General features: G+C 34.7%; 1 protein-coding gene and 1 long non-coding RNA gene across 6 annotated transcripts in view; both read right to left on the bottom strand.

Moving 5' to 3' along the window:
- The window catches only part of LOC139976899 (uncharacterized), a 134,645-nt gene that overhangs the window by 18,533 nt on the left and 91,275 nt on the right, over positions 1–24,837 (bottom strand). For 4 of the 5 annotated variants that reach the window (XR_011796307.1, XR_011796305.1, XR_011796306.1 and 1 more), the window contains 8 exons: positions 14,684–14,723; positions 14,308–14,390; positions 13,790–13,936; positions 13,048–13,158; positions 12,680–12,879; positions 12,360–12,479; positions 11,073–11,169; positions 7,995–10,767 (listed from right to left, as the gene is read on the bottom strand). The exons of the other annotated variant lie outside the window; for it this stretch is intronic. The gene's annotated coding sequence lies outside the window, so the exon portion shown is untranslated. Of the gene's footprint in view, positions 1–7,994; positions 10,768–11,072; positions 11,170–12,359; positions 12,480–12,679; positions 12,880–13,047; positions 13,159–13,789; positions 13,937–14,307; positions 14,391–14,683; positions 14,724–24,837 lie in introns of those variants that run through there. 5 annotated transcript variants of the gene reach the window in all.
- LOC139977850 (uncharacterized) lies at positions 17,520–20,382 on the bottom strand. Its single transcript, XR_011796720.1, has 3 exons — positions 19,699–20,382; positions 18,758–18,856; positions 17,520–18,059 (listed from the first exon to the last, which is right to left on the bottom strand). It is a non-coding gene; the product is annotated as an uncharacterized lncRNA (long non-coding RNA).

The following is a 24,837-nucleotide window of genomic DNA, read 5'->3' as shown; positions in this document are numbered from 1 at the left end:
GTGTCCCTATGATCACTTATAATTGTGATCTTTAAGCTGCTTTTATTTCTAGTATGTAGAATCAATGTGGGATGTGTAACCATTTGGCTTTTGTTTGAAAAGATGTTTAAATTTTACAGTTCATCAATCATCTACGCACAATCAAAATGTTAGCAAAATATGCCTTGGCTCCTTGTTAAAGCAATTGCAGATACAATGGTGTATCAATATTTTTCGGTTTGTGTGTCCTTGTTTAAAACATAAAATGGTTAGCTTCAATTGACTATATGTTGGAAATCAGTGATATTATATTCACTTATTCCAGAGTTGCTTGAAAGAGACCAACATTAAGCTGTACATGATTGTGTCTTGCACCTGTACCTTGTGTAGTTGATGTCAACATACAGGAGGTCTTCTGTGGTCAACACATTTCAAGAACTGAATATAGTAAACAATGGCAAAATATGGATAGCTAATATTTTCAGCTTTAATATTGTTAATATGTGTTTATCCCCATTGTGAGTTTATGAAATTATTGCTTTGGATGGAAGTCACAGATCATTTAACTAGGTAAATAGAAGTCAAGCACTGAATGCTGTGAGAATTCATACTGGAGAAACAATCTGAAGTCGGCTAAGACCAGAAAAAATAAAAGTATGGAAAACATGTATACTTGTTTGTTCTTTATCATTCTCTGTTTAAGCTTTATAACCTATTAAATAAACCCGGTTGTATGAAAAATGTTACAATCCAATGTTGGTATTGTATTAGTTAACCAACCACTATTATTTTTAACTAGCTGTTGGGCAAGAATCATTGGGTAAAGAAAAATCCATTGGTAAAAGGTTTTACACAACCTTGGGCAAATCTCTGACCAACATTGTTGGGTAAAGGCGTTGGGCAAAGGTGTTGGGCAAAGGTGTTGGGTATTTATTTAACCGTTTGCTGGGCAAAATCATTAACCAACTTAGTTGGGCACTTTTTTGCCCAATATCAACCAGGAGGCATACGGACCCAACGGTTGTGTAAATAATTGCCCAGGTTGGGCAATAATTTGCCCAACAATTTTAAGAGTGTACAGGTAAATAAAAATATTATGTTTTCTTGACAGACGCAAGCAGTGTTCAGTGTCAGCCCGAGTGTTTTGCAGAATTGGGAAAGTCGTTTGAGCTTCCATGCCATGTTTTAGGTTCCAACTACGGCTTATATTGGTACAAAGGATTAAAAACGAGCACCGCTCCTTTGTTATCGCTCGCAGATGGCATATCTAGTGGCAGCGAATACCAGAAAGGGGAATTTGAGTTAACCATCAATGGATCTCTGAGAATCAATAATAGCCAGTTAAAACACGAAGGCAGCTATAGTCTGACAGCTTACTTTGACAACTTTGAACAAGATACCTCAAACACGGAGCTTTTGATTTACAGTAATAAACATAACCTTTTTTCTAAATTAATACTTAGTTAGCGGTGCAGTTGTAACATTTCGAATCCAGTCATATTAATATATTGGTTTATCAATTGAAAAGCAACTTTTCACAGTAGTCAACAACACTGAGTAAGTATCGTTAACATTTTATCCTGACACGTCGACCCGATCCTCCGTGCCCACTGATTGATGCATGTGGTTCGACCTGTACTGGATGTCAACTGAATGTTACCGCCTCTGGATCATTGGCATGCTATGTGAATGGCTCTCTACCAATCATGGACGTAGACTGGGTGGTGACTAACCAGTCTGGAATGAGCTTCACCAAAGAAGAGCAAACTCATAAAGAAATGGGTGATAGATGGTACACTGAGACAACCATTGAATACACAACACCGGATTGTGGAGCAGATGCTATTTTCAGATGCATCGCTTCCTTGTCAGACTTTTCTTTTGCTTCTCTTCTTGATACTTACTCCAGCACTGTTAGGATTAATACAGGTATGGTGATATATACTGACTGGCAAATTCGTGATGGTATTAGTAATGTATTGCTGTTTATTGAACCATTTCCCATGCTTATCTTTGGCAGTTTATAATTTGTCCGTTGAGTTAACGTAAGTAATATGTATATTACAAAACTTCATTAAGATTTATTTTTGTACAGTGTAACTGAATTACGAACACATTTGGAACATACCAGACGGACATTGTAGAACATTCATAACGAAAGGATATGAACATAATGCATAGCTTTATGTATAGTTATGTCTTAATGGTATTTAGTGGCTATAAACTGGAACAGATAAGGAAGACTTCTGTGCCAGTAATATAATACAACCCACGTTTTTGTATTACTATATATCCACAATTAGGGCAAAACGTATACCGTAAGCAAAACTAAAATTATAGGTCTTTTCTTTGGATAATCAAACCTATAAATTAACTACTTTGCAAATAGCAAATTATTCTATAACTATAGAACCTTGGGTTTTTACTTGTCTTCTGTCAAGTATTTTGGGAAATAGGCCAATGATTATTGTAATTTCGACAGCGTACAAAGTAGTAGGTATTTAAAGCTTGTTTATGATAACAACGCAATTGTGGCCAATAACACAGGAAAGGCGTAGCTCTCAGATATGTCTTTATTTAATTCCTCTCGCGCTACCATTATATACTTGCAAGATTGTGTAACCTGACGTGTACAATCTTCGTTGTCTTGATTATGTCGTTTCAGAAGCTTGCAAAGAGCTTCCTTCGATGGAACCCACGAGTAGCCCTAAAGGGAGTGCATGGCTCATCGTCGTTATTGGAATTATAATCTTCTTTGTTGTAATATGCGCCATTCTCATTGCTTGCCGTTTGTGCAGCAGACGAGGTAAGGATAAGTATGGTGTTTTGAATTGATCTAATAACGTTCAGTAATCCGACCATACCACGAACATAGGGAACCATTATCGCTGCAACTCCCAAATATGTAGCAGGTAATATTCTGGCAAACTTTAATGCAATACAATTTATACACTGAAGAAAAGAACGATGTTAGTTGGTGTTACAACAGATGATATTTATCTCATGAATAGTAGAATATGTCTAGCATACTTTCATACGTAGTTTTGCGCTCCATAATCTCTACAGTACCAGGGCGAACAAGAACTATCTAATAGTGCTGTAGCTTCTTAAGGTCATGTACTCGCAGGTAGTAAATGTAACAATTGTAATGATAAAGAAAGTTAAAGATTTTTCTCCTTTTTCTTCTTGACACATTGCTCAGCTAGTCATTGTTAATCGCAAATATTCATAAGTTTAATTATCGTAACGGATGAAGCGTGGGATGGGGGATTGGGTAGGTAAGACGTGTGCCCCAGCCCCTAAATGTTCCTGTGATTGGCTCTTTATTCAGGTACCATTTTTTGTAATTTCATATCCCCAACTGTTCGTTGCCATCCCCAAACTTGCCACCCTTTCTCGTGCCGCCACTGCCAGTCCAAACAGTTTAGTGTATTCAGAACGTAGATATCGTGACCTTGTTAGTGCACTGTACTCCTGTCCTGATACAGCATTATATAATGTTGCCATGGCAACTACATGTATAGTATACCTTGGGTCAGATCCAGGCTGACTTCATTGCATAACGTGGTGTTGTTCGGCGCACTACATACACTATAGTCTATTTCTGTTATTCTTGTTATTTTACCTCTGCATCTAATTTGTTTTGAGGCTGTTTACTTTTATAAATGTAGAGAACTTCTTTGTACCGTTTGGACACATTGTTGGTTATTTTTCCTTTAAAGTTTACAAAAATGGCAATATGTGTAGTTGAAAATGTGTTTATTGAGTGTGTTGTATGAATGAATGAAGGTGCAACGCTATTATCTGGATTCACACGACCTACAGACTCGTTCATGTATTATCCTGTGTTGGCAGCATGGCAGCATGGTAGACCGTTGATAAACTCTTTATGTAATCATATAAGAAACAACGCATTTTACAAAGCTGCAGTAAATATTTATGTATATTAACGACAGACATTGATATATTAAAACCACACAAATTTGAACCGACCAGATTTTCATTATTTTTGTTTTTGTTGATTTAGGTACGACTCAAGAGGCAACTTTCACGGTAAGAAGGACGTCATTATCGTTATACCTTCATATTCTTTTCCACAATGTGGTGCTGTTTATCAATTTGTTTCAATATATTTCATATCTCTTCTTATATCAGGAAATGCAGATCAAACAAAAACCGAAGAAAAAATCCCTCGAAGGTACGATATAATTTTTCATCTTCAACATATTATTCTAATGCAAGAAAACTTGACGCGACTGCTGTAAAAAATTACGGATATAGTAAAACATAAGTCTCCATTATGAGGTACAACTTTAGTAATGTGTTCACATTCAGTAACATGTGTGAGTAAGCTAAAAACAAAAACATCCTAGTTGATTTTTAAAACTGGAAAGGAGAAAGACCAGTTTGCTGCTGTAGCCTACTGTTACAAAAAGGAGATTCATAGAAACATGAAAATAAATGAAGATTGCTATTTGTAAGAAATTAATTACATTCATTTAACGAAAAATAGTGCATCATCAATACATATTGCGTTCATGATATAAGTTTTATGTTTATTGCTGATGACATCCCTGCCTGTAATACTCAAGTTTTAATGCAAAATATAAATATCTTGCCTATTGAAACCATTCCTTTCTATAATGTCATAAAGTTGTACAATCTTGGCAGTCATTGATAATTTTATTGTTTTCTTTAGTGAAGAGAAATACTTTAGTGAAGGGGCTTATGAAGTACTACGAGAAATTTGGCTTCATCAAGCCGCTACCGTGGGGTGAACCAATACCAATAGATGCCCTTTACACTACATGCCAGTGTACCGTCACTAACGTGAAAGGTGACGTCAGCAATCACGCAAGCGACTTTCTGTCTGCACCGGAGTTTAATTTCGATAATAATCGGGTCTTCATTATAGCAGATTTAGGTTACGGGAAGACAACCTACACTCAGCACCTGGTTAGCGATTGGGTATCAAAGATGAAACCAACGAAAACTGACAAAAAGAATACAATCAGGGAAACTATACTAATATATATTCACCTTAAAGAGGTTGATCCCTCCATGATTCTTTCCGAACTTGTCAAAGAAATGATGCCTGCTGGAATCGACTTGACGGTAGACGATATTGTTGAAATATTTATGAATTTTGAGTTTCAAGTACTCTTAGATGGGCTTGATGAGCTATCGATGTCAACGATTAGTGCCAATACTTCTGCCGAGAATCCTTCTAACGATAAAGAAGAACGTGTCAATCTCCTTCAAGAGGAGGGTGAAAATGATGCTAATCTGACGGTCGGAAATTTACTCGATAATAAAATAAACACTCTTAAGTTTAAAAAGATCAAGGTTTGGGTAACGTCTCGTGAAGTTGATGACATGCAAGCTTCATTCGCTGTACCATATTCAAAGGTAAAATTGAATGGTTTCAGTAATTCTCAAGTCAATGACTATATTCATAAAACCTGCAAATATTACTTGAAATCACAAGCAATACCCCAACTAACCTTTATCCCCGAATCAAAGATGAACACATCTAAGTTAGACGCCACACAACAAGCCAAATGGGATTCAAACAACAAAGAGACGATTTAAATAAAAACGACAAATACCGACAGCCGGCCGGTGACAGAGGGAGGATGTAAAAATGCCGAAAATGTTAAGTATGAAAATCCGATGAATAAAGAAAATAATGATAAAAACATAAATGAGGTTAACGAAGAAAATAAACAAACCTCAGAAAAGAAAGAACAAGACATAACGGAGCAAACCCAAACTGTTGATGTGGAAAAACTTCAAAACGAAGAAAGAAAAGACGAGGACATATTTACAGAAGATGGCAAAAATGAAGCAAATGAAATTAACATTAAAGCTGACGAGGTGTCGGATGATGTAACAAACAAATTAATTCCCGATGCTCATCACGAGATAAACCAAGGGAAATCAGAGCAGAAAGATAACACTGTTCCAGGAAACGACGTGCAGACACCGGAAGCCTATGATACTTTGGAAATACTTTCAAAAAAGGTTACTGAATGTATGGAATTAAACGAAATTTCTCAGAATTTTTCTGAAACACCCCTTCTGCTGATTATGATTGTTCATATTATTACATCCAGAATGTTTGATCCAACAGGGAAATATAAAGAAGTGAATGTTAACAAACTGACAACAATAATAAGATTAGTGATTACCTGTTTGGAATCCCGATACGTGCAGAAAGATAATAATAAGTCCATTCAAGAAGATATTAAGAGTCTGGAAGGTAGACTTGGTAAAATAGCATTTGAAAACAAAATGAGCCTTTCATTGGGTAAACGCGAGTATTGGAATGATAAACTTGGTGATAAAGATACCCAACTTGCCTTAGACGTAGGTTTGCTCAAGTATTCAAAGAAGGTAGGAAGCGGAGGAAGTCAATTAGAAGAATTGGCTTTTTCGTCCTATTCTGGAATCATGTTTTATCATGAATTCTTTCAGGAATTTCTAGCTGCTCAGTATGTGCCACAAAGTGTTAAAGAGTGGGCGTGGATAGATGAATTTATAAAAAAGAGTACAGACGATGCAACGGTTAGATTATTACAGTTTATGCTCGGCATGAATCATGCTAGATTGGATAAGGCAGTAAAATCTCTCCTGAAGGAACAAAAAATGTGGAACAATTTGATCGACTGTATTTATGAAATAAGTAATCTCGAGAAGAAGCAGGCAATTATCAACGGCATGTACAATGAAGCGAGTAAACTGGGTGTCAATATGACCATTAACATACAGCATCTTGACAGGAAACACCACAGAGTTGCTTTAACAGATTTCTGCGATGCTTGCAATGCTTCTGATGTAAGTAGTGGTAACCCTGTAAATTTATTTTAAAAAATGTGGTTCATTTCATTTTTGAATCTTATGTTCAACTTGTCAAAAAATTATTCCTTAGCTGGTTTTAAGAAACGGCTGATTGCCCACCGTAATTATTTTATTTAATTAACATATAACTCTAAATGGAAGTTCTTTATATTGTTTTTGATATAAATTAACATGCATGTACCAAAAATATGCAATATCCAGAAATCCTAATCGGTCTCTTAATTTGATTGGTCTTTTGTTTTAGCTAAACTACATTTCAGTTAACTGTAAAAACACTCACTAATGTGATATGCCTCGATAAGTGGTTATTGTTGAATTTGTGTTGTTCTTTGGGTTATTCAACATGGACATATATGACGTTCCTAAATGTTAACGTTTCTAATTACTTGTCTTCCAACAGGTAAAACTGAGAAGAATGACACTTAGAGAAAAGTGTGCTATTGACTTCATAAAAGACGTAACATTGCCCTCATTAAAATTCCTGATTTTTCTGGAAATGAACGTCAATGAAGACCAATTCGTCTCAATCATCACCAGCCTTACTTATCGAAAATGTCCAGAAATTCTACAGTAAGAATGTTTGATAATACCTCGTTATTATCATCTGCATAATGTGATTAGTGTTATCGTTCTTTATGTTGCTAAATTATGACTTTTATATCTTTATATATAGATATATATTAAATATTTTATATATATATTTTTATAATCTTTAATGCAGGTTCGTAAAATGTTCGGTACCGAGGGAACTAAAAGAAGGAGCCAAACAGACAGTGGAACCAGCTTTAAAAGGATTGGACATGAAAAGTGAGTGATATTCTGAATACAATTTTTTTGTCCATTATATTCTAACCAGATAAAGAAACAATATTATGTGTACATTGGAATTTGGTTCATGTTTAGCGGTCTTTTTCAGATTTTCATGAAATGTTTCTCACTAACTTTCAAAATATGTACTAACCCAACTCTCCATTAAATTACGTTATTTTCGGTTCACGATTAAGTGCATTCATGTGTAGACCTGTTTATAACCTACTAATAACAGGCCTTCTATGCGTTCTTTTTTCTTGCAGTTGATATTTTATAGCAAAGAATCGTTACATTCAGGTTATTAACTTATGCAGCTTCTCTTTTACCTACTTTTTTAGTATATAACTGTGAGGAGACATCGCCTGCTACCATCAGGCTACCAAAATTCAACCCAAAGAAAGGAAAATGGGAAAAGGAACTCTTTCCAAAAGGCTTGTAAATGTTATCAGACTGTTATGTGTCATTTATTGTACTCAAAACGAAATTCCTAAATACCGGAGTTTGTAGAGACTTTGTGAGCGTTGCTACAGTTGTTTGAAATTAACCGATCCTGGAGACTTCACAAGCGAATGTTTCAAGAATTACCAACTACGAATGCGGATTCAATGCAGCAAGCACAAGGCACATACTGTTTTTGCAGGGTTAATTTTAGGTCAACCGACTCGAATCACTCTGTGAACAGGAAAAAATTCAATATTCAAGCTTGAATGAGCTATGTTGTTGGTGGATACGTCGTATTATTTCTGGAACCTTCTTGTTAAATGTTAAATGGAAATCAATCAGCAAGGATCTTTTGTTTTAATTCTGACTGATGACTGTTAAGCTATTACAGACATCAAGGGTTTCATTAATATAAGCGGGGGCGTCAATCCTAATTTAAAAGTGAGGGGGTGGGGGCATCAATGACTGAACATTGAGAATATTGAAGGTGTGTGCGAGCTTTATGCCTGTGGTGTAGGGGTGAAGCCGAAGTGGGGGCCCAGGGGCAGACTCACATCCAGAAATCTGTAAGTCTGCATCTGTTTGGTCCCTGAAATGATATGTCAGTCAAAATATATTTCAACAAGAACCACATATTACAAATGAATTAGACCTTAATTAATAAAGAATTATATATTTAACACGCGGGTGTTACTTAGCGCCTTCATCATTATTATTAAACTTGAAACCTAAACCAAAGTCATAAACATTCTTAAAGTTGCAAACGTGACTAAACTCACCTTTAACTCGTCTTTATATTTGCATATTCCGGTTTCATCTCTTTAATGTTGTTCTATATCGGTAATTCTTCACGTAGATATACATATTTTTTATAGCCATGTAAATTATATTTACAATTTTATGACGTAACAATTCTGCAGTGGAAGTCAAATATTCATCAATTATCAAAACTACATTATTGGCCAATAAAAATTGCTCATAGCTCAATAATTTTCGTTAATGTGTAAAAAAAAAATGTTTATCACTGTTAACCAGAATAACAACAGCTAAGATCTTTTTTTTGACAAATAAATACAATATTTATCACTAAAATAAACCTCATCTTATCACAGCTTACCACAGCTCACAACAGTTTTCGTTTGTGTTAGTGACAAAAAGTGTGAGAACTTGAAAACTTCGACAGTGATTGCTTTATGATACGCATTAATATTGAATAATGAAAACTGTGTGTTTTAATACTTTATTCTATCAATTTTTTAAATATCGTGTAATTTTAATCGCCATTTCCTATTTAAAATTCATCCAATTGAGTTGATAACATGATAACAATTAAAACAAGTAAAATATTGTCTTCATTTTAGTGATTTTTGCTCAACTGTTTTTTAACTGCCTGGTTCAATTCCACAGCTGCAGCTATTGTAGTATGTATCACTATTTTGTGAATATGAATAATATAACGTCTAGCAAACTAAGCACACCGTAATTAACCTGAATTTATCCAGAGAACGGAACGTGCAAACTACGGTCGCAACCGACGAAGTGTATCAATACAGAAGTGTTTTACATATTAAAATAAAAATTATGATATTGCTACTTCAATTCAACGTAAAGGTTAACTATTCAAAGATACGAAAAGTGGATGAGAACGGTATTGAAAAGTGTCCCTTTACATTCTATTGCCTCTCTGTTTTGATAACCTCTCTGCCTGAAAATATGTTACACAAGATTGGCATACGTGACTACACGTTTTGTATTTCAAATAATTAACGCTTTTGCAGTTTGCTGTTAAAACATGTGTGCATAGTTAATATAATATTGCATTTTGTACATTTTTCAGAATTATTGTCTTGTGCATACTGTTTAAACAACTGACTTAACATAGTCAACGATTTTCTTTATTGATTGAATAAATTGAAGAAATACTACAATTATTCCATCTTATACATATTAATTACACGATCAGGGAACTGCCCATGTGTTAACTTTTTATTTACAGGTACAAACGACTTGACACAAGCACATTGCCGCAACTTGAGGTCATACCAATGACAAGTATAAACTCTTCATATGCAGTTTCTTTATAGTCTTTGTTGTGCTTGCCTGTATGATATAAGTGTTCTATGTAATATTGTAGCAATATGGAATAACTTCCGGTAGCTCGGAGATGGGTGAATCGCACCTTAATTTCGACCACTTTTAGACCGCGTTGCGGTAGTTTAGCATGTCTTCTGACATATAGTCCTATTCTAAACTTCAAAATAAAAATAAGTAACTAAAATCTACTTCAATTTGTATCAACATGCTGGTAATGAACAAGGAAACGTGAAGACAGAGGGTACATTTTACAGCAACAGAGTAAACTCCTTTGAACACGAAACTGTAATTTACCACCACTAAACTGATGTGAATAGGAACAGAACCGATATTAATAAAAACTTTACAACGAAAAATCCATTTCATCCAATCCCATGCATTATGTTCCTCTCATCGTTTTTTTAGCTGTGTTTCCATAAAAAAAGGATGTTTGTCCTTAGCGCCTTGAATTTCGGAACGGTAGATTGCATTTATAACGTTCACTAAATATTTTCTATTAGCTGAAATAGCTTTGTCTTCAACGATGTAAGGCTAATTCGATCTGCTGGATCCACCTTCAAGCACGACGTCATAATTGCATATCTGAAATCGAATAAAAATATAACAGATAATGTAAAATTGCATTGTGCATTTACATAACAAAGGGTTTAAATAATCAAGCTGATGCATCGTAAAGTATTTCTAGCGTGACTTTATTCCAAACATTGAAATGGTTTCTATATCAACATTTGCTCCTAAGAATATATAATTGTTAACATTATTTTAGAGTATAATAAAATTCAAACTTGAATTTTAGCATGTGAAGTGTATTTTTCATATTCAGTAATATTAAATATAATTCATCAGTCCAATATTAACAAACCAAAAACTAATAGCATATAACTCACAGAGAGTCTGAACATAAGTCAGGCTTTGAGAGAACTGGTAAAGCATCAGGCTGAGCAGCAAACTTCATAATATCTAATCCATCAAACGGAGAATCACCTTGAGTAAAACAGAAACAATTACAAAAACTTTTTTATTTAATGTGTGTTCTTACAGTAAATTCATTGCTCATGTACATTAATTGCATCTCTTAAAGGAAATGGGGAATATATTATGTTGTTTTCATACTTTCTTCTTTAAAAGTAAGAGTAATTTGCATTTAACCTTAATATTAAAAAGGAATTGGAAAAAAAACATGAATTAGACTTAACATAATTTATATTATATATATAAGATACAGCTTTCTTTATGTATATTGCGGTCGAAGTGCATACTTCAGTACTGAAAACGTTTACCCTGAGAAAATATCTCCCAGATGAAAACGGCAAAGGACCAAACATCACTTTCGCGGTCATAATGCTTTTTGAAAATGGTTGCCGGGGCAAACTATGGAAGACGAAGGTTTTCCTACAAATTTGATCACGTTCATGTAATCACAACAACAAGGAACAAGTTATGTTAATTTATAAAACAGTCAATGGCACATTCATTTATAAATACATTCATTATCTCATATCGCTACATTTAATGGATAGGGATATGACAATGTACTTCACCCATCATAGATGTGAGTACGTGGATAAGTGTGAGTAAGTGAGGAAAAAAGTGTGTCTGAACTCCTCATAGACCGCATGTCTGATCAAGTTCAAATTTGTTGGTAGATGTCTGGTGGTGTAAACTCGTGTCTAAGAGATTAAAAGCGTCTTATGTCAAAGGTCTAACAAATCCCCCAATAATTGTTTTAACCATTTCTCTGCTTGTCAACAACGGTCAAGTTGGCCTAAATTGTTAAAAAGTGTGTCGCAGACTCCACCTATACTGTAGGTCTAATCAATTTCAAACTTTGTAGATAGGTCCCTGACCATCGAAACTCATGCATACATGATTGGTAACGTCATCGGTGATGTAAAAACGTGTTTTGTCATCACATGCTTATCATACCGCAAGTTATTACGCAAATTTTATAATAGTACTTATGTGGTTGCAAAGGATCGAGGTCAAAGGTCAACGTTGGTCAAATTTCAAATTGCCCTAAATTGTGCGGAGGTGATGAGATCTGTAATTCCATGGATTGTCATCTTTTTAAATATTGTGGTACTGCTTTATACATTTGGAAAAACTTTTAGATCATCGTTGCATTTTACACAAATTTAAAAAAAAAACGTAAACAAAAACAGTTTATTCCTCACCTCAAACTTGATATTTGAGAGCATTTTCTTGGTAGCTGATCGCAAAGTGAAGTCGTACAGTTTGCATACCATGTTAGGTGTTAAAAGAACCTTTCTCGAACAAATAGCAGGATGATCACACTGTAAAATAAATTTGTATTTAAGTGTGCTTAAGTGCTTAGGACTTTTCATAAAGACTTATTTTAATATTGATAGCTCATCCTGAAATCTTTGGGTTAGATATGTTAAAAACAGATAGAAGTTGGAAGCGACATCATAACCATTCGCATAGGCATCTTACTTTAGTAAGTTGATTGATAGCAAATGACACTGATACTCACGTCTATTGATTCAAGAAAGAATAAGGCCTTCAGGGGTTCCAATAAAAATGATCCAATCCGTAGAGCATCGGACGATTGAGCGGATCTACTTAGTCCCTGCATGTATATAGTCTTGGAATAGACATCGTCGTATTTCGCATTACAAATGACATCTCTTAAAGTACCATTTGTGATGTATTCCGTGTAAATGTAGTAAGGAACTACAGTGTTTGGATCATAGAAAGTGGAACAAGAATATATCATATCGAGCAATTCAATTTTTTTCCAAACATGAAATCAGATAAAGAAATAAAATACATTGTCGATAAAGCAAATCTCAGTGACAGGTGCATATTTTATGTAAACTATTTAAGCAATTTATTGCCTACTTTGTATTGTGTCAGCCGCCACAATTTCTACTACATTTCTGTGCTTCGGAATATGTCTGAGATGTTCAGCCAGCAACCTGATTTGTAGCCAGTCTTCGTTTGCTGAATTATCTGCAATAACATAATATATATCTCTGAATTCCATTTCATTTCAGTAAAATATAAAAAAAAACTTTCATTCACTGCTAGTCTTTACCTTAAAAATACGGCCCAGCCTAGGAAAATCTACTCCCCCCCCCTTCACCTTTCAGATATTGTTTTCACCAATAATGTGTTGTTATCGACCTTTGAATTTGTTGTCGTTAACCTGCAAAACATTTAAACCTTATCGTCTTGCTTGAAAAGCGTACAACGTTTAAGATAAGTGTTAAGTAAGTTGGACGTATCATCTAGATTCCATCTCATGACTGATATAGCACCCGCTGCTGTTTCTGATACACTGGAGGAGCCCCGCAAACAAACGGTTTCTTGTCATAGTCAAGTCTCATGCTGAATGCAGACAGAATTTGTCCTTAAACAGCTGTAACAGTATACTGAATTAACCAGGAAGCTATGCAAAAAACATGTTTATAACGCACAACCTATTTGCTACTATACGGGGGATCTGTCATTTCCTTTCGTAGATGCCAACGATCTTTTCATACATAGTATATTGGTAATATAGGCCTTATATATACTTAATTAAACAGTAGTTAGAGTATAGTGAATTAACCAGGAAGCTGTGCAACACACATTAACATACCACACAAAGTATTTGCTAGTATGAGCGATCTATCTTTTCCTTTCATTAATGCAACCCATCTCTCCATGCGTCCCGTACAAGGTAAAGAGCTCGTCAGTATAATGTCACTTCGATTTAACACAGTGTTGTCTCCATAGAAGTAGAACTCTTGAAAAGGCCAAAAGAAAATGGAAAAGAGTAAAGAATGTTATGGATATAACTGTAGTCGACGCAGTGACCTCAACTGTCAAAATATTGTTTTTTTTTCGTTCCCTATATTGCCGTTCTATTTGTCTAGGGACGGCAGTCAAAATCCACAGTAACTTGTGTACTCTGTGTACAGATTAGGGATTTACCAATACTGCATATTACTCTTTACAACACATATTTAACAAACATTTTTTATAACAATAACTTTCTTAGTCATTAATTTAGTTTTGTTACATCAGTTATCATCATTAGTTATCATCGACCTTCCCACAACTCTGATCGTACGGAATTGATAAATCAGCAGGTTTTAGGAGGAAAACGGAACTTACCACCAACCATATCGTCTGGAGATTCATATTGTACTTCTTCACTCACAGGCATGTTGTTTGTTTCAAATGTTGTTGTTGCCACGCTTGAAAAAAAATTAAATTAACTAAATATTGACTATTACAAATAGGTTTTTTGAAAACTTCAGTATGCTGATACCTCAAACGGAGAAAAGAAAATATAATTCTTCGATATGCGATAATATGAAGACAAAAAAAGTAACTCTTTTTGGGAAAAAAAGAAGCATAAATTTGGACACAAATTCCAAATTTTACAAATTATACGAGCTAAGTATAGTTTAGTATAACTTCATTTGAAAATGTCATGTTAATTTGAATATGTGTTTACTGCTGAGATAAGGAGGTTGAAGTGACTTACTTTGTTCTCTCTGTAGTGCCCATCCTCTGCGATCTAAGCCCTAAAAATAATACAGCGTGTGAAATACAATAATATATACAAATTATGTCATAGCACAGACATTACAAGGACATCACGTTATGCTCCTGATTTTAAAATGGGCTAAAGTTTGATCTTTGTGTTTGCTTTTCCTTTTTCTACTCCATTGTTCTTATTTTTATTTTGCAGAACTAAAATATCTCGGCATTTTCTCTTCTTTTCTTAAATATTGACTTGTTTAGTTCCAACAGGAATGTTTATTCTTATTCAGAGACTGAATTTAAAATGTATAGCTATTAACTATTTTCGGATACACACAATTCACAGAAGAGTGTTGCTCTTGAAACATTGTTTTTATTTTGAACTTCATCTCAGTTATGTGGGCTTCAATGCTAATTGCTACTTACATTCTCAAAAAGTAACTAACAGCTCCTTTGAAAGATTACCACTTGCTAGAAGGGTGACAGGGAATAGACACTCCAGCAATTTGATGATCTTTTAAATATTGGTCACGTGAAACATACAAATATAGTCTCAATTTTGTCAATTTTGTGCCAAATCACTTCAAAAGATTCGTTTGCCCCACTAAATTTATTCGTTTTGAGTGACGTTTCAGAGTTTGTAATTTGTTTTTAGTCAGTAAAAATATATTACTCCACTAGCAAAACCAGCAAAAATATTTAAACCATTTTAGAAGTTCTTTAGCTATAAATGTTGATGTTACTGCGGGTATGCAGACGGAAAGGTTGGGGTTCAGCATGCTAAACACTTGCTCCTCTTCTAGTTCAAAATATAAACCTTCATGTTATGCCAATTTGCAAGCGCCAAGGCAAGACCTCAGCTATAATGTGGTATTGTGGGACATGGCAGGCCTTGAACGTGATGCGCTCAGTGTGTCAAGTTAATAGAACGATTACTTGCTGCAGCGTTCTGAAGTAGTAAACTGTCACATTGTAATTAATTCAATGATCATGTCTGATTTAGTTAACTAGCCATAATCATTTGTTTGAAACCTTGAATCGATGACGAAGTATGACGTCGAATGGGCAGATTCCTCTACATCGGTCACTGGGTTAGATTCAGCTGTGTCTTGGTTCCTTTCAGCGGGTAGCGGTGGTTGTTCCCTATATACATAGAAACAACCAAAGTGCATGTAGTTGAAAAGTACGATGTTATATAGCATATGCGTTAACGTTACTACTTTGAAACAAGACATAATTTCCAATAATATATAACCTCCTCTCGTCGTCATATGCTTCGAGAACCAGAGCCAATTTGACAAAGGGCCCGCGAAAATGTAACCTGACTCCAACAAATCATTCAACATAAACGACATCTCTGGTTGCCTTTATTTCAAGCCGGTTGATTCCATAGCACAGTTGTATTAGAGGTTGCTTATTGTAACCTTCTCCTTATTAATAGTCATTGGTGAGCCAAAGAAAGCAATAAGCATCTCTGCATTTCTTTTGGATGTATCACTGGTACATCTGGTGTTCCCGGTACATTTATTATTTTACTACACTTGCCAAAAACCTTCAGAGTAGTTCATTTATAAATCCTGTTAAATAATTGTACCAATATGAAGGTGCTGTAGCAATATAACGTACAGTTTTTACCTGTTCTAATTTTTTTACCATGTTTTTTAGTTTAGTTGTTATCGTACTAAAGTTAGGTCGCTCCCTTTTTCTGTTGCTCCAAGAAAAGAGCATAACACCATACCTGTGAAGAAAACGTGGAATAAAATTTCAAAATTCATGATCATCAGTTTTTTTTTGTGCTGTTGAAAAGGTTTCGAATTTGCCGACTATCCCTGAATGTTTCAATAAACATTTTAACCCTACAAATGTGTATCAATTCATATATCTGCAATGATTTGTATTACTCCGATGACGTTATTCCGAAAGAAGACATACTTATGAATATTAGAAATATATTATGTCTTTCAAAATCTATGATTATGTTCTCTGATGTACGTGTTTACATACCCTATACGTTTACGGCTAACACGTGGCAATTTTCCATACTTATTCAGGTGTGTCTACTGCTCCTAATGAGTTGTACGTTCGATTATACCATACGTCGGGAATTATTAATAGTAAATGTTCAAGAGCAAAAAAAGGTTGCTGCTAGGATACTTAATTGTCTCGCAAGTGCTTACTCGAAAGTTTCTTCTGGCAGTACATATCATCTTATAAAAGCTGTGTTTTATGCAGGAACGTGAATGTTAATGGCTAGTAGTCTTAAAAGCCCTAACTGTCTGTAACCCAATGTCAAGAAATCATCATCATCATATACTTACATGGAGTTTCTTTTCAATTTTATTCTTTATAGATTTCGAGGTCGCTGACTCTGCAGCGAATTAATTTATTATATCATGATATGGAGTGGTTGCTGGTAGAAGGAATAGGTGGGGGTGGGGTGTTGGAAACGTGGAAGGGAGGAGTAACTTACTACTTCTCATTAATATTTGTTTTAATCATATGCAGATAACTTACCCCTTTCTGTTTCACTGTTTGTTTGTTTTTTAGTTTTAACTCAAATTACAAATCTGACATGGATAACTTGTCAGAGGACCGTATAAGATTGGAAGTAATTTCATTTTGTTCTACTAATAGCAGAGATGGGTTGTGCAGAAGAAAACTTTACAAAATGTTCAAATTGAAAATTGTAGATGTCTTACACAGCTCCGGGACAACACAGAGGTTGTGTTAAGAGAAATCCTCCTCTGATTTGCTTTTCGATCTCAGAGTCGCTAACTCTTGCAAGGGGGATTTCACCTAAAGATAAACAAATAAGTTAGACATTATATTTATTAATTGGTTTCTATTTCTATTTCGCACTTCAATTCTGAGAATGACAATATAGAGTAGGTCTTTACATATATACTATATACCTTTAATGTTTTCAGTTGCCATTGACCTTTGTCCTAATACGAGTGCGTGTCAATGTCAACAAGGTAGTGGTTATCGCATTACCTGCTATTTGAAAAATTGTAAATATTGTAAGTCCTAGCATCACAGTAATGGTTTTCTAAAATATATTGCATGCCTCCCCAACACAAGTCCATTTTAAACAAGCAATGATTCCAGATAACTTACAGACGAAATTGAAACAAACAATGTTTTTTTACATATGAAAAATGGAGAGAATGCTTAGGAATCGACTATCCGAACCACCCCATTTATTACTTTATCAGAAACAGTAATACGTAGACTATTTTTCTTACCACCTCCTAATGTGGATTTGAGAAGACAAAACGTACGGAAATAATTCCTTTTCACACGTATCATGGAAAACTCTAGGATTTGTGTCACTGAAATATTTACTTACTTTATATTTGTAGTATACCTTCGTTGTCCTGTTGGCAGAAGCAAAGTTTATTTGTTCAACTATATTTCAACCATCAACGTTATCAACAGTTTACATAATTCAAGTATATACATTCAAAGTATATGTTATGGGGATCCTCGAAAAGTTCATAAGAACTTGTAAGTGAGGTATCCCAAAATAAAAACTGACAAAGTATAACAAGGTACAAATTATGACAACAACATTTTTTTACAAGAATTTTTTTTTTAAAACTTAGACGTGGCCCGAAATTTAGACTAAATCATATTTATCAAGCTTTTTTTAACATAATTGAATAGTCAAGCGTATCAAAAGCCTTGGAGGGATCTAAAAAAATCTCCCCAACTAGACATTTACTTTCAAAAGATTCAATACTATAATCTACAAGACTTAAAATAGCCTGGGACGTGTTTCGTTGAGGCATAAAGCCAAACTGATAATCATATAATAGATCATGTTTCGTTACAAAAGAATATAAACGATTAAATACAAGTTTTTCATAGTTCTTTGAAAACGAAGGTAAGACAGATATAGGCATATTATAACTGACGCTCTCTCGCATGCCACTTTGAATACCGGAGCTACGCGAGCTATTTTCAATTTTTTTCTCGTTAACTCGTTGAGGTATATGATCAGGGATGGTGAAAATTCTCTGGTTAAAATAGAATGTGTGAGATAGAGAACTAAATTTCCCTACTGGGAACTTACTTTTATTTTTGCAGTAAATGCCAATACTAGTTAAGATAGAAGCAAGGAAGAGAACCGGTACTAGAACAATCAGTCCAATGATATGACTCTCATTTTCTTCTGAAACAGAAAAATGTACATTTTGCCCGGTAATACAGGAAAAAATGTCTACAAAGAAGCAGGTGGCCATACAATTTCGGTATTGGAAGACTTTTGAGAAAGCAAAATGATTAAAGTGTTGGTAGAAATAATGCATTTGGATGAATGAACGATTCAAAAATCATGTCTGCACTTGTCAATAAAGAAGGTTCTGAATCATATATTAGTATCACTATCAAATAATATCCCAAATGGGACGTAATCCACTAGATGAACGGCTAAATTGAATAATACAGACTTATTTCTGTATTTCCAGTTCTGCAGAAGCACAGAAATGTATTTACTTATCTGGCTTTAGGCTTACACTTTAGCCATAGGGAATACATTACAGTCAGATATTGCAGAATGTCCTAATGGAAAGCACGTACATACCAGTTGAAAACTTAAATAGCACCAAATTCGACAGATCTGCTACACCATGTACAAAGTATACTTCAAAGCTGATGTATTTGACATTGGCACTACAACATGAATATTTGACATGGTTGGAAATTATTTGGCTTTACTGTCAGACTTTACTCGCAATATGAGTTTATGTTGAAATATTTACTAGATCCTTTCAGTGATTTATTGATTTTTTTTTTCAATTGCCCAAGAGAAATAAAAGTGCATGTTAAAGTGTGTTTTTTACTTTAAGGTACATAGAGTGGACGAATGAATGATAGCAACAAACACGTCTTTTTCTTCCTTGTAATAGGCAAATAGCGTGTATAAATATGTATGGTCACAATTACCTATAACTTTAAAATATTAGACTAAGGCTTTAAGGGTAATATAAGGTATCTTAATAGAGACTACTATACCGTTTGTAAAGACTGATGTACCGCCAGCTTGCTTGGGGCTGATCGGAACAATAGATATGGTCACAGACTTTGTTTCAATCGAGGGCCCTTGAACTTGACAGACTAGTGAAGTTTTGTCGGTTGGGTGAATTGTTAAAGTTGATGTAAAATGACTTGAATTCTTCACCGCATAAGATCTATTCCTCACGCCATTGATAATCCAGGTAATATTGAAGGGAGCGATAGCTTCAGTCACTTCGCATTGCACCGTTTCGTTTGATGCTGTCCGTGTCTTGAACTCTAACTCTGCAGATATTATCTCAGTATCCTTCTTGATCTGCACCAATGGTATCCCTTGTAGATCACGAAAATACAAAGTACCAACTCTAAGCACGTTGCATTAGACTTGTAGCATAGATTAAACATTACACCTTTTCAATTGGACAAAGAGGTTTCTTTTCCAACCGGTATTATGTGTGTCCCTTCCTTTACAGTTACTATTTTTGATTGAATCACCTCTGTCTATTGGCTCTGTAAAATGGAGTACTGGATGTACGAAATAGTAACCAAATGGAATCATAAATGAAAGGGTGTTAATGTTTTGGTGGATAAAATGTCGCCGATTTTGCCCTGTCTGAAATAACATGTAATGCGAATAAAATGTCCAGAGAAAAGAATAGGTGATCAAAGTCTTAAAATATATGAATTACAGAAAATATGTAAAAATTATATTATTTTCGTTTGGAAGGAAAGTCAACTTTCATTTTTGTTCCATTTCACAGAGATAACAAGAGAGGGCAAACCTACATTCTTGATTCATACTCCCAACTTAGGCAAATAATTGACATAAAAACGCTTTCACTAATGTTTTGTCAATAATATCTACTCTATGTGTTAATTTGTCGAAATTAAACTTAATCTGCATTTGTAAGACTATTTTCAACAATCCTCTGTTAGGTTAAACAATTGCGTTGAACACCACTGGAACATATGGGGGAAACGCTCCTCTTTCTTGGATTTGAAATTCCGTTAAATCCGTACCATTAAAGTATCAATAGTAAGCAGTTATATGTACATTTCTTTTCATCTCAGTATAAACAATAACATAAACATAGTGATAGTTAGCTTCATAATAATCCTTGAACTATAATCATTGCTATACTTACCTTTCACGTCTATTTTGAACCTTGCTGCCTCTGAACTATTATACAAACAAGTAAACACATCATCAAAAGACATCAATACATTGAACAACTCCATTGTCTCATACAGTGAACTGCAAGTGTTAATAGTCGCCTGAATATTGTCGTAACTACTAGTCCTTGCGTTATCTCTAAATATGGTTTCATTATCAAATTTCCATTTCATCCCGAACTTGTGAGAAGAAAGATTAACTGGGCATTCCAAGCAAGCGTTTCCGTTCGGTTTAACTGTTATTGTTATGTTCGAGTAAGCACCAGCGTTAATATGGCTTCCCATGCAAATAATCTTTACCTGGAGTAGCAGGAGAACTATTGAAATGAAAGTGGGATAAAGAAAAGAAATGGATTGAAAACAAATTGATTTTAAATATTAGTCGAAAGGATGAAAAGAAATCCAAGAAGTTTTCGTACCTTTGAAAGTTATATTCAGAACATCCTTCGAGTAAGTCATATTGAGTAATGACATAGCCTCTAGAACGTTGAATTGTAAGACAGCACACTGAATTGTAGAAGATCTATTTTCCAGTTGTTCTTAATCCTCAGGTCTATGTGTTTAATGCAACTATATCCGTGAACGTTCGTTTCTACATTGTAATTATCTTTGATCATCTTATTTGTATAGTGTAACTGCTTATGTTTAACTATAGTTCACTTTCATTTCATACATCGAGTGTAACAATGATTAAGTCTTTATAACGTAAAACTGAACCAACAGTGTACCTGTTACTGCCATTTGAAGCTCTAACGCTTTTGTGTGATTAAGTCCAGCCTATGCTAGGCGTAACAGAAGAACACAACTTGATTACGCTTCGTTGTAAGTTGATGATTTCATTTAAATTAATATTAATGTTTGATTGTAGTTTAATTTCAGCTAATCTCGGAACAAACTGACGTATGCATTGACTTTGTCTATCCAGGAAGTACCTCGCAACTACCTACATTATGACATAAGCCGGCGCTAGTTGTATTGGGAACATCAATTGCATTTTTCCTGTTGATAGAAAATATTGGATGCTGACTTCGCAAGGTTTCAATCCAGAAAGTTTGATAAATTTTCATATCGCTAACGCATCGATTCGTAATCATATATTGGTTTAGTTTGGGTGGATAACAATCAGTGCATATAGCTACTTGTACATAATAGAATCAGGCTTGGTTCAGACATATCATTATAGTGCCGGGACCCAACAGGCTAGGAAAACTTATCAATATGGCAGGGAAAATATGTTGACGTTATTATCCCAGAAGATCGCAGAAAGTATGTGTACAGTGCTGAGTTTTGCTTTGATGTATAATGTTATCATGTAACAATAAATTCAGGTGATATGTAGAAGCAATAGCAAGTTTCCTAATCACATACATTATGTAAATTATCAAGATCTGTCACACTTGTCTATTTTCCTTAAATTTTGGCCGCCTAGAACGGAAGGGAGCGAGAAGGGTAATTACGCTTGGCAGGGAGCCTGGGCCCATTGATATGACAGGCCCTGCTGAAAAGGCTATAGAGTAACATACATAATGGCTGGAGAAGCTCCTGCTAGGATCGAAACCTCAGGCCCACTTACTTTTACACAAGAATAAATATAAAAAGAACTGACGGCATTATCCGAATAAATGTACATTATTGCATAGCATAGAAATTATGCTATCACGTTGTATAGAAAGTTCAGCGTTGCTCGCGGGTAGAGAAGGGGAAACAATATTGTATATGTGCAATATGAATTTAAACATTTTAAGCTTGAACATTTTTCTGCTTTATTTTTAATCCCTGACTTGATTTGTATGTGTTATTGCGGGTCTTATGGAGGAGGGTAACGAGTGGGGTACTGTTACAAAGATTGGAATGGTTAGGCCTGCTATTATGGTATATGTGGTTAGCAACGTTCAACGATATTCCTTTTTAGAATTTGAAAAGAATGTCCCTTTAACTGAAAATATACTGGAATGATATTATGAAGAAAGGTGAGTTTGATGTGTGAAAAAGGGTGTGTGTTTGCTGTTCTGCCTTAAGTTAAATACTCGCTACATTGCTACTAAATTCAAATATTGAACCTCTTTTTTCTTTCTCTTAGATACTCTATTCTGACTGGGAAGCGGGTGAAAGCGGTTGTTATCTTTGGTTTACGTTTAACATCAGCTGTTGGGGAAGGAGGTACTGGATTCAAATTGAATGAAATTGATATTGAGACCACTTTATCTTATAGCTCCCAATATGTAAATGTTACAGATATACATATCAGGTTAAGGAAGATGTGCGCTAGGGTTTAACCAAAACAAATAATGAATTTGTAAAAAAAAAAATCCCAATCCTCCCTTAAAAAAGCATGGGATGTATTACTTTTAAAAGGTTTGTACCATCTCTGATGCAGTGATGATGCTTTGACTTATGTTTGGTTACGTTGCCGAAGGCTCAGTAACCGCAGCCATCATACCAGCTTCTCATGTGGGTGTAGATGACGGCTAGCTTGTACACACTATCTCAACAAACACAAACTGAATCTATGTCATACATGGTAGATAGAGCCCTATGATGAGAAGATATGCCCTATTGTCTTCAGGTCCCATCTCATGAATATTAACGAGTGGGCGGGACTTAACTTAATTCTTTAAAATGTCAGTATCTCTGCAACCATATGTCCGATTTAGTTTATACTTGGCATGGTGATATAACTACATAATATGTACATGTGCTTTGCAACAACAGTTTTTCTTCATTAATATGTATGGGTGGAGCGTAAATGGGACATTGTCACAAACAGATTCTAACCTCGATATCTAACAACCACAGGTTGAATCAATGTCATACTTGGTAGATATATGCCCCATGATAAGTGGATATGCCTTATAATTATTGGTCCTCATATCATAATATAAATGAGTGGGTGGGGCTTAGCGTACAATTTTGTTCATACTGGTGTAGTGATGTTTATACAAAATAAACACATTTTTATGACGTCTCCAACTTTATGCAATTAATGTTCATCATATTGCAAGAAGTGGATGTTTAACACAAGACAAGTTTCTCACACTACATTCATGCAATCAACCGTGTTGATATTTGTGCGCACATCTTAAATATTTATCAGTGAACATACATTCTTAATCAGATATCTCTGAAAGAAGCTTAATAGATATACTTGGATAATACAATGTAAGTGTATATATATATATATATATATATATATATATATATATATATATATATATATATATATATATATATATATATATATATGTATATATATATATGTTAGTATCATGTCTTGGAATAAATACTAACATTGTTAAATATAACAGCATAATGCATTCTCTTTCAACGACTGAAGCATACCATCAATGTCTCCAACATTCTTTAACATGACTTATTTCTTCTATATTATGAACTCTTTATATCTACCAGTTCCCCCAATTCAGTAATTGTGTTGTGTACTTTTTCATCGGAACGGTTCCACGACTGTCTCAAGTTGATATTTCACATTGATTTAGTAATGAGTTGATAAGGGAAGTCTTGGTATCCGATCAGACTATCACATGTTTTGAACTATATATTCATATTATTATATGTCTTCTACATACACCCTTTAAGGTTTTTAACAGATTCAAATAATTATTATGATTTGATCCTTTGTTTTTTATTACAGAATCCGAGAGCATTAGCTGTGACAACCAGTATTTTGCCGAATTAGGCAAGCCTTATGTCATTGTCTGTAACGCTAGCGCTGAACAACGTGACATGTACTGGTATAAAGGTGGAAATACGAGTAGCATTCCTATACTCAAAATCGAAGATGGTAGATACGGAGGACAGGAATACCAAAAAGGGGAGTATGAGTTTACCAACGAAAATGCGTTGAAATTAAACAACACGCAACTGAAGCACGAAGGAAAGTACACCGTGAGAGTTTTCTTCAACGACTTTGATTTTGATACGACGACTGCGGAGCTGAAAGTATACAGT

Source organism: Apostichopus japonicus, chromosome 12 (genome assembly GCF_037975245.1).
Source record: "Apostichopus japonicus isolate 1M-3 chromosome 12, ASM3797524v1, whole genome shotgun sequence".
In the NCBI taxonomy this organism is placed as follows: Eukaryota; Metazoa; Echinodermata; class Holothuroidea; order Aspidochirotida; family Stichopodidae; genus Apostichopus; species Apostichopus japonicus.
This window is presented reverse-complemented; position numbering and strand designations above follow the sequence as displayed.